This window comes from Loxodonta africana, chromosome 4 (genome assembly GCF_030014295.1).
Source record: "Loxodonta africana isolate mLoxAfr1 chromosome 4, mLoxAfr1.hap2, whole genome shotgun sequence".
Classification (NCBI taxonomy): domain Eukaryota; kingdom Metazoa; phylum Chordata; class Mammalia; order Proboscidea; family Elephantidae; genus Loxodonta; species Loxodonta africana.
The window spans coordinates 104,570,450-104,581,902 of record NC_087345.1 but is presented as its reverse complement, the minus strand read 5'-3'; the positions used below and the strand labels follow the sequence as shown (position 1 = coordinate 104,581,902).

Sequence of the window (11,453 nt, the reverse complement as noted above, 5' to 3'; positions counted from 1 at the left end):
AAAGCCCTGGCCCGGATGGCTTCCCTGGAGAATGTCACCAAACATTCAGAGAAGAGTTCATACCAGTACTACTCTAATTCACAGCATAGAAAAGCAAGGAATAGTCCCAAATTCATTCTATGAAGTCAGCATAACCCTGATACCAAACCCAGGCAAAGACACCAAAAAAAAAAAAAAAAAGAAAGAAAGAAAGAAAATTACAGACCAGTATCTCTCATGAATATAGAAGCAAAAATTCTCAATGAAAGTCTAGCCAATAGAATTCAACATCATATCTAAAACTACACATAATGACCAAGTGTGATTCATACTAGGTATGCAAGGATAGTTCAATTTTAGAAAACCAATCAATGTAATCCAACCACATAACTAGAACAAAAGAATCACATGATCATCTCAATCGACACAGAAAAAGCATTTGATAAAGTTTAATACTCAATCCTGATAAAGACTCCCAATAAAATTGGAATAGAAGGGAAACCCTCAACATAATAAAGGCATCTATACAAAGCCAATATCCAACATCATTTTCAATGGAGAGAGGCTTAAAAGATTTCCTCTGAAAGTGGAAACAAGACAAGCCTGATCTTTATCATCATTCATATTTAACATTGTGCTGGAAGTCCTAGCTAAAGCAATAGGATAAGCAAAAGAAATAAAGGACATCCAAATTGGAACAGAAGAAGTGAAACTATCCTTATTCACAGATGATATGATCCCATACGTAGAGAACCCCAAAGATTCCACGAGAAAACTATTGGAACTAAAAGAAAGATTCAGCAGAGGGTACAAGAACAACATACAAAAATCAGTGGGATGCCTATACACTAACACAGGGAACTTCAAAAAAGAAATCAGGAAAACAATACCATTTATAATAACCCCTAAAAAGATAAAATACTTAGGAATAAATCTAACCAAAGATGTAAAAGACCTATACAAAGAAAACTAAAAATCACTTTTGCGAGTAACCAAAAGAGACCTAAGTAAGTGGAAAAACATACCATGTTCACAAGTGGGAAGGCTCAACATTATGAATAAGTCAATTCTAACCAAAGCGATCTACAGATAAAATGCAATCTCAATCCAAATACCAACAGCATTTTTTAATGAGATGGAAAAAAATAATCACCAACCATATATGGAAAGGGAAGAGGTCCCGGATAAGCAAACCATTACTGAAGAAAAATAGCAAAGTAGGAGCCTGCACACTACCTGATCTCAGAAACTACTATACTGCCACAGTAGTCAAACCAGCCTCAGACTGGTACAATGACAGACATATAGGCCAGTAGAACAGAATTGAGAATTCAGGTGCAAATCCATTCACCTATGATCAGCTGGGAAATCCTGATGGTGTAGTGGTTAAGAGTTACTACTGTTAATCAAAAGGCTGGCAGTTCGATCCCATCAGATTCTCCTTGTAGACCCTATGGGACAGTTCTACTCCAACCTGTAGGGTTGCTATGAGTTGGAAATGACTCAACAGCACAGGTGTTTTTTTTTTTTTTATGATTAGCTGAACTTTGATAAAGGACCAAAGTTCATTAAGTGGGGAAAAGACAGTGTTTTTAACAAATGGTGCTGCCAAAATGGATGTTCATTTTTTAAAAAAATAGAAAAGGACTCATACCTCACACCATTCACAAAAAATACTCAAAATGGGTCAAAGACCTAGACATAAAGCCTAATATAATAAAGATCATGGAAGAAAAAACAGGGACAAAGTTAAAACAACAAACAAACAAACACGATGCTATCGAGTTGATTCCAACTCGCAGCAACCCTATGAAGGGTAGAACTGCCCCACAGGGTTTCCAAGGAGTGTCTGGTGGATTTGAACTGCTGACCTTTTGGTTAGCAGCCATAGCTTTTAACCACTATGCCACCAGGGACAAAGTGAAGGGCCCTAATACACAGCATAAATACAATACAAACCAAAACTAAAAATGCACAAACACCAGAAGATAAACTAGATATCTCAGAGCTCGTAAAAATGAAACACGAATGCTCATCAAAAGAGTTTACCAAAAGAGCAAAAAGAGAACCTACAGACTGGGGAAAAAAATTTGACTACAACATATTCAACAAAGGTCTAATGTCTAAAATCTATAGAATACTTCAGAACCTCAACAGCAAAAAGACAAATAATTCAATTAAAAAATGGGCAAATGCTATGAACAGATACTTCACCAAAGAAGATATTCAAGCTGCTAATAGAAACATGAGGAAATGCTCACTATCATTAGCCATTAGAGTAATGCAAATCAAAACTACAATGAGATACTGTCTCACCCAGACATTACTGGCACTAATCAAAAAAGCAGAAAGTAAGAAATGTTGAAGACGTTGTGGGGAGATTGGCACTCTTATGCACTACTGGTGAGAATTTAAAATGGTGCAACCAGTACGGAAAACGATAGGGTGCCTCCTTAAAAAGCTAGAAATAGAAATACCATATGACCCAGCAACCGCATTCCTAGGAATACATCATAGAGAAATAGGAGTCATCACATGAATAGACAAGGACACCCATGTTCATTGTACCATTATTCACAATAGCAAAAAGATGGAAACAACCTAAGTGTGTATCAACAGAAGAGTGAGTAAACAATTATGGTATATACACACAATGGGATGCTATACAACAATAAAAAACAGTGATGAATCCACAAAACATCTCACTACATGGATGAATCTGGAGGGCATTATGTTGAAGGAAATTAATCAATCACAAAAGGGCAAATATTGTATGAGACCACTATTATAAAACCCCAGGAAAAGGTTTACAGAAAAAAAATTTTTTCGGTGGTTATGAGAGAAGGGAAGGGTGTTGTTGTCGTTGTTAGGTGCTGTCGAGTAGCTTCTAACTCATAGCAACCCTACGTACAATGTACAACAGAATGAAACACTGCCCAGTCCTGCACCATGCCCACAGTCGTTGTTATGCTTGAGCCCACTGTGGCAGCCACTGTCTCAATCCATCTCGTTGAGGGTCTTCCTCTTTTCTGTTGACCCTGAACTTTACTAAACATGATGCCTTCTCCAGGGACTGATCCTTCCTGATAACATGTCCAAACTATTTAAGAGGCAGTCTCACCATCCTTGCTTCTGAGGAGCATTCTGGTTGTACTTCCAAGACAGATTTGTTCCTTCTTTTGGCAGTCCATGGTATATTCAATACTCTTCACTAACACCACAATTCAGAGGTGTCAATTCTTCTCCTGTCTTCCTTATTCATTGTCCAGCTTTCACATGCATATGCTACTGTTGAAAATACCATGGCTTGGGTCAAGCGCACCTTAGTCTTCAAGTTGACATCTTTGCTTTTCAACACAAAGGGAAGGGGAAATTACTGACCAAATAGAAGACAAGTATTAAATTTGGTGAAGGGAAAGACAACACACAATATGGCGAGAGTCATCACAACTGACCAAGGCAAAGTCATAGAATCTTCCTAGATACATTCAAAAACCTTGAGGGACCGAGTAACTGATGCTTAGGGTTGTGGACCATAGTTTCAGGCCACATCTAGGTCAATAGGCATAACATAGTCATAAAGAGAATGTTCTACATCCTACTTTGATGAGTAGTATCTGGGGTCTTAAAAGCTTGTGAGCGGCCATCTAAGACATATCTATTGGTCCTGTCCCATTTGGAGCAGAGGAAGATGAAGAAAACCAAAGACAAAAAGAAAATATTATTCCAAAGGACTAATGGAGCACATGAACCACAGCCTCCACCAACCTGAGCCCAGAAGAAATAGATGGTGCCTGTCTACCACCACCAGCCACTCTGACAGGGATCAAAATAGAGGGTTCCGGACAGAGAGGGTAAAAAATGTAGAACGAAATTCATAATAAAGAAAAAAAAAAAGACCAGAAGAACAGACTTACTGGTCTGACAGAGACTGGAGGAACCCCTGAGACTATGGCCCCCGGGCACCTTGCTAACTCAAAACTGAAACCACTCCCAAAGTTCATCTTTCAGCCAAAGATTAGACGGGCCTATAAAACAAGCAATAATGCACGTGAGGAATGTGCTTCTTAATTCAATGAAATATACAAGACCAAATGGGTAATACCTGCCCAGAAGCAAAGAAAAGAAGGAAGGAAGAGACAGGAAAACTGGACGAATGGACAGGGAGAATCTAAGGTGGAAAGGAAAAATGAGAGAGTGCTGACACATGCAGGTACTGCAACCAATGTCACAAAACAATTTGTATATAAATTTTTGAATGAAAAACTAATTTGTGCTGTAAATTTTCACCTAAGCACAATAAAAATCCAAAATGAGGAAAATTAAAAAAAAAAAAAAGTAATGTACACTGGTGACATTACAAGAGAACCAACTAAGAAAAAAGGATCATAACAGAATATTACCAAAAATTATACTCTAAAAAATTGAAAACCTAGAAGAAATGAACACATTTCTAGAAACACACTACTTACCTAAAGTAACACAAACAAAGGCGGAAAACCTAAATAGGCCCATAACAAAAGAAGAAGTTGAAGATGTCATTAAAAAAAAGAGCTCTCAACCAAAAAGCTCTGGCCCTGGTGGATTCACTGAAGAGTTCTATCAAACATTCTGAGAAGAATTGGCATCAGTTCTACTCAAATTTACCAGAAAGGAATACTCACTGATTCATTCTATGAAGCCAGCTTAAACCTGATAACAAAGCCAGGCAAAGATACAACAAAAAAAAAAAAAGAAAATTACCCATCAATATTCCTCATGAATATATTGTTGCTATTGCAGTTATTAGGTATCTTCCAGTCAGTTCCGAGTCATAGAGACCTATACACAACATAAGGAACAGTTCCCTGTGCCATCCTCAAAATAGTTGTTATGCTTGAGCCCATTGTTACAGCCACTGTGTCAATCCCTCTCATTGAGAGTCTTCCTTTTTTTTTTTTTTTGCTGACCCTCTACTTTACCAAGCATGATGTCCTTCTCCAGGAACTGGTCCTTCCCGATAACATGTCTAAAGTATGTGGGGCAAAGTCTCACCATCCTTGCTTCTAATGAGCATTCTGGCTGTACTTCTTCCAAGAGAGATTTGTTCTTTCATTTGGCAGTCCATTGGTTTATTCAACATTCTTCTCCAACACCATGATTCAAAAACATCAATTCGTCTTCAGTCTCCGTTATTCATTGTCCAACTTTCACATGCAAGTGAGGTTGATTGAAAACACCATAGCTTGGGTCAGGCGCACCTTAGTCCTTTAAAGTGACATCTGTGCTTTTTGACACTTTAAAGAGATCTTTGCAGCAGATTTTCCCAATGCAATGAGTCATTTGATTCCTTGACTGTTGCTTCCGTAGGCGTTGATTTTGGATCTACGTAAAATGAAATCCTTGATAACTTCAATCTTTTCTCTATTTTTCATGATGTTATTTATTGGTCCCGTTGTGAGGATTTTTGTTTTCTTCATGTTGAGGTGTAATCCATAGGGAAGGCTGTGGTTTTTGATCTTCACCAGTAAGTGCTTTGGAAACCCTGGGGGCGTAGTGGTTAAGAGCTACATCTGCTAATCAAAAGGTCAGCAGTTTGAATCTACCAGGCACTCCTTGGAAACCCTGTGGGGCAATTCTATTCTGTCCTATGGGATAGCTATGAGTCGGAATCGGCTCAATGGCAATGGGTTTGGGTTTGTTTTTTTTTTTTTAGTAAGTGCTTCAAGTATTTTTACCTTTCAGCAAGCAAAGTTGTGCCATCTGCATATCACAGGTTGTTAATAAGTCTTTCTCCAATCCTGATGCCCCGTTCTTCTTTAAATAGTCCAGCTTCTCAGATTATTTGCTCAGCATACAGATTGAATAAGTATGATGAAAGGATACAACCCTGACCCATGCCTGTCCTGATTTTAAAACACTCATTATCTCGTTGTTCTGTTTGACTGCCTCTTGGTCTATCTATGTACAGGTTCCTCATGAGCACAATTAAGTGTTTTGGCACTCCGATTCTTCACAATGTTTCTGTAATTTGTTATGACCCACACAGTCAAATGCCTTTGCATAGTCAATAAAACACAGGTAAACATCTCTCTGGTATTTTCCGTTTTCAGCCATGATCCATCTGACATTGGCGATGATATCTCTTGTTCCACATCCTGTTCTGAATTCGGCTTGAGTTTCTGGCAGTTCCTGTCGATGTACTCCTGCAAACGCTTTTGAGTTGTCTTGAGCCAAATTTTACTTGCGTGTGATATTAATGACATTGCTCAATAATTTCTTCTTTCATTTGCATCACTTTTCTTTGGAATGGGTATAAATATGGATATCTTCCAATCGATTGGCCAGTTAGCTTTCTTCCAAATTTCTTGGCTTAGACCAGTGAGCATTTCCAGAGCTGAATCCATTTGTTGAACCATCTCAATTGGTATTCTGTCAATTCCTGAAGCCTTGTTTTTTGCCAATGCCTTCAGTGCAGCTTGGACCTTTTCCTGCAGTACCATTGGCTCCTGATCATATGTTCTCTCCTGAAATGGTTGAACATCGACCAATTCTTTTTGGTGACTCTGTGTATTCCTTCCATCTTCTTTTGATGCTTTTAATGCTTCCTGTTGTTTAATATTTTCGCTGTAGAATCCTTCTATATTGCAACTTGAAGCTTGGATTTTTTCTTAGTTCTTTCAGTTAGAAAAATGTCGAGCATGTTCTTCCCCTTTGGTTTTTTATCTCCAGGTCTTTGTGCATTTCATTGTAATGCTTTGTCTCCTTGAGCTACCCTTTGAAGTATTCTGTTCAGTTCTTTTATTTCATTATTTCTTCCTTTTGCTTTGGCTACTCTACTTTCAAGAGCAACTTTCTGAGTCTATTTGACCTCCATTCTGGTCTTTTCTTTCTTTCCTGTCTTTTTAATGACCTATTGCTTTCTTCACATATAATGTCCTTGATGTCATTCCACAACTCCTCTGGTCTTCAGTCATTCGAGTGCAAAGTGTCAAATTTATTCTTGAGATGGTCTCTAAATTCAGGTGGGTTATACTCAAGATCGTACTTTGGCTCATTTTCTGGCACTACATCAATGTTCTGCTACTATTCATAAGGTTTTCACTGGCTAATTTTTTCAGAAGTACACTGCCAGGTCCTTTTTCCTAGTCTGTCTTAGCCTGGAAGCACCACTGAAACCTGTCCACCATGGGCAACACTGCTGGTATTTAAAATACTAGTGCATAGCTTCCAGCATCACAGCGAGCTACTACAATTCAACAAACTGACAGATGGGTGGTAGACTTTACACAAAGGAATGCTTAATATGAAGAAGAAAATAGAAATATACTTCTTACTTAGGCAAAGATCTCTATTTCTATATACATATATAGAAACCCTGGTGGAGTAGTGGTTAAGTGCTAAGGCTGCTAATCAAGAGGTCAGCAGTTTGAATCTGCCAGGAGCTCCTTGGAAACTCTATTGGGCAGTTCTACTCTGTCCTATAGGGTTGCTACGAGTCGGAATCGACTCAGTGGCAGTTGGTTTTTTGGTATATATATATATATTTTTCCTACTATGTCCCAGGTCTCTTTGTTTAAGAACAAAGTGATGAGTGATGAGGGGATTAAAATCAAGAGCATCATTGAACTTCACCTTCCCTCCAATCAGTTACCCCCCAAATCTCCTGCCCCCACTGTTTGTGTTCCCAATTCTTTTCTTCCTTAGTGAATGGAGAACTTAACCCCAAAAGCCTTGGTACAAACTCTAGGGTTCTATTTCCTCAGCTTCTTCCCTTTCCTCTGTCTACCATTCCTGGGAAGGACAGGCACCTCAGTTTGAATGCATGGGAGAGGCCAGAGGGGTGACCTGGGCAAAGGTGAAGGCTTTCTCATCAAAGAAAGGGATGGAGGAGTACAGACAAGTAAAGTGAGGGCCCCAAAAGCCTGGGGTAACAAAATGGAGCCCTGGTGCCAAAGGAAAAGACACTAGTCCGCCTGGGAAAGGAGACTCAGCAGCCTCAAAATCCTCTAGTTGGGAGTCGTCACCACTTGATCGTTTGCCCTTCTGGCGCCAGTTACAGAACCACAATCACACCATGTCCTTCTCTCGAGCCTGAGCTGCTGGGCGATGTGGCTGATCTGCAGCAGTGGGAGGGTTTTGGGCACTGCAGGAACAGGCTCTCCCAGCTGCCTCTCACTAGGTTCTCAATGATCCTCAGCTTTCTCTTTCAGGCCTGCTGCAGGAAGGTCTCCATTTTGCATATCTCTTATAGGTTTTTGTTGTTGTCAGTCTCCTTCACCCATTTCTGTAGCAGGGGCTGAAGTTTACACATGTTCTTGAAACTGAGCTGCAGAGACTGAAAATGGCAGATGGTTGTTTGGCTGAAAGTCTTCCCAAAATGAACCCCCAGAATGAGCCCCACATTGGCAGGGGTATACCCCAGAATCATTCTCTTTTGCTTTAAGAGTTTAACAAATTGCTCGAGGTCTTTTTGTTGAGTTTTGATGTCCTGGGACTCCTCAAGGTTGTCATTGGTCTTCTCCTTCAGCTACATGGCACCGGGGGTGGGGGGCAGCCTGGGGCTCAGGGGAGACCCTCTTGGACTTGCTCTCAAACCCAACCCCCCACCCTCAGGTTGAGGGGTCTCTGGGTAGCCTTAGGGAATCACCCGCACACCAAACCGAGATCCACAGTATAACATGCCTCCACAGAACTCCTACAGCAGAGGGCATGGGGGAATGCCCCACACCTCAGGGCCCAGTTCAATCCCTGGCCTGATTCCTGGCCCACGTGGGGTGCCCTGAAAGCTCAGCCAGGTGTGAGGGTCAGCCCAGCTTGGCTCTGGCCCCTGCCTCACTGGCCCTTCACCTCCACTGCCCTGTGGGGGCAAGGAGGCAAAGTTGGCAGCCAGGTGTCCTGCCATGGTGAAGAAAGGTGCCCCAAGCTGGGATCCTGGTGAAAGCCAAAATCTAAAATTTTAATAGTCCATCTTTGGGTAATAAATGTCTTTGGGGTGAGGGATGTGGATAGGATACATCTAAACAAAGTCTCTCTGACCTTAAAATCCCTTTAGCAGGAAGAGACCTTCTCTTGTATAATCTTGCCTGCTGGGCATCCTAATGGGGATACTCCCACTCTGAGTTATTGCAAAGTTCAGTGATGGAGCAAAACACTTGGCGAAGGATGATCTGGTAAAGGCAGGGACTTTAGTGGCAGCTGCGAGGGTTTTAATGGTGAAGTAGGGTAGGGAAGGGCTGAATTCTATCATTGAGGGTCCTGGAAGAAATATTTGACTCCCTTAAAAGTGTGATTGATGAAAATTGAATGAAGACACTAGTCACAAAGGTATGAGTGGAGTGAGAGGATTCTAATGAGAGATGATGAAGCACACTAGGACTAGCAGCAGTGGGTAGGGGACATACGAACAAAGAATTACAGCAAGTGATTGAGTTCATCATGTGAGGAGCATGGTCCATTTAGAGGAAACCTACCTTAGGCTAAAGTATACCTGACTTTTACAAGGAACAAAGAAGAGGTCAGCTTAGTTGGAGCAGTGTGAGTGTGGAGGAGAATAGAAGAAATGAGGTAATGGGCCAGATCACAAGAGGCTGGAAGGTCAGTTGTGGTAGATTGAAACCTCTCATCAAGAGGTGTACCCTATTTCTCCAAACATTTAGCTGGATCCTTGGGACTTGCATTGACCATTAGAATGTAGCAATAGTAATGTTGTGTGAATTCCAAAACCCAGGGTAAAGTTGTTGTTGTTAGGTACCATTGTGTAGGTACTGACTCATATTGACCCTATGTACCACAGAACGAAACACTGCCCAGTCCTGCGCCATCCTCACAATCCTTGTATGTTTGAGCCTATTATTGTAGCCACTGTGTCAATTGATCTCGTTAAGGGTCTTCCTTTTTTTCTGCTGACCCCCTACTTTACCAAGCATGATGTCCTTCTCCAGGGACTGCTCCCTCCTGAAGACATGTCCAAATGCCATCCTTGCGTCTAATAACCGAAAGTGGAAATTATTTAACAATATCATTAATATTTTGCTGAAGATCATTCAAAAGCAGCTACATCAGTATATCGACAGGGAACTTCCAGAAATTCAGGCCAGATTCAGAAGAAGACAGAGAACCCGGGATATCACTGCTGATATCAGATGGATCTTGGCTGAAAGCGGAGAATACCAGAAAAATGTTTTCCTGTGTTTTATTGACTACCCAAAGGCATTTGACTGTGTGAATCGTAATAAATTAAGGATAACATTGCAAAGAATGGGAATTCCAGAACACTTAATTGTGCTCGTGAGGAACCTATACATAGATAAGAGGCAGTTGTTCAGACAGAACAAGGGGCTACTGAGTGGTTTAAAGTCAGGAAAGGCGTGTGTCGGGGTTGTCTCCTTTCACCATACCTATTCAATCTGTATGCTGAGCAAATAATCTGAGAAGCTAGACTATATGAAAAATAGGGCATCAGGATTGGAGGAAGACTCATTAACAACCTGCATTATGCAGATGACACAACCTTGCTTAGTAAAGTAAAGAGGACTTGAAGAGCTTACTGATGAAGACCAAAGACCACAGCCTTCAGTATGGATTACACCGTAACATAAAGAAAACAAAATCCTCACATCTGGACCAATAAGCCACATCATTATAAACAGAGAAAATAGTAAATTTGTCAAGGTTTCATTTTACTTGGATCCACAATCAACAGCCATGGAAGCAGCAGTCAAGAAATCAAAAGACACGTTGCATCGGGCAAATCTGCTACAAAGGACCTCTTTAAAGTGTTGAAAAGCAAAGATGTCAACTTGAAGACTATGGTGCACCTGATCCAAGCCATGATGTTTTCAATCACCTCATACATGCATGCAAAAGCTGGACAATGAGTAAGGAAGACCAAAGAATTGGCACCTTTGAATTGTGGTGTTGCAAAGAATTTTGAATATACCATGGACTGCCAAAAGAATGAGCAAATCTGTCTTGGAAAAAGTACAAGCAGAATGCTCCTTAGAAGCAAGGATGGTGTGACTGCATCTTACATACTCGGAACGTGTTGTCGGGGGGATCAGTCCCTGGAGAAAGACATCATGCTTGGTAAAGTACAGAGTCACTGGAAAAGAGGAAGACCCTCAACCAGATGGATTGACACAGTGGCTTCAAGAATGGACTCAAGCATAACAATGATTGTGAGCATGGCGAAGGACAGGGCAGTGTTTCATCCTGTGGTACATAGGGTCGCTATGAGTCGGAAGTGACTGGGCAGCACCTAACAACAACAATAACATTATGTGTCAGGCACTATGCTAAAGCACTTTGTGTGTATAATCCATAGCTTCTTTGGCTCCCTCACTTTTTTAATGGTGATTATATACCTACCTTGCAAAGCTGGTACAGGTTTTCCTCACTATCTGAAAATAGAGCGTTCCTATGAAAGGTTTCATAAGCTGAAATGGCATAAAGTGAAGAAGCAATTACCATTCATTTATAAGGGAAAAATTTTT

The 11,453-nt window shown here is 40.7% G+C and overlaps 1 pseudogene; it reads right to left on the bottom strand.

The window, feature by feature from the left end:
• Positions 1 to 7,740: 7,740 nt before the first annotated feature.
• LOC100667751 (POU domain, class 5, transcription factor 1-like) lies at positions 7,741 to 8,863 on the bottom strand (annotated as a pseudogene).
• Positions 8,864 to 11,453: the final 2,590 nt, after the last annotated feature.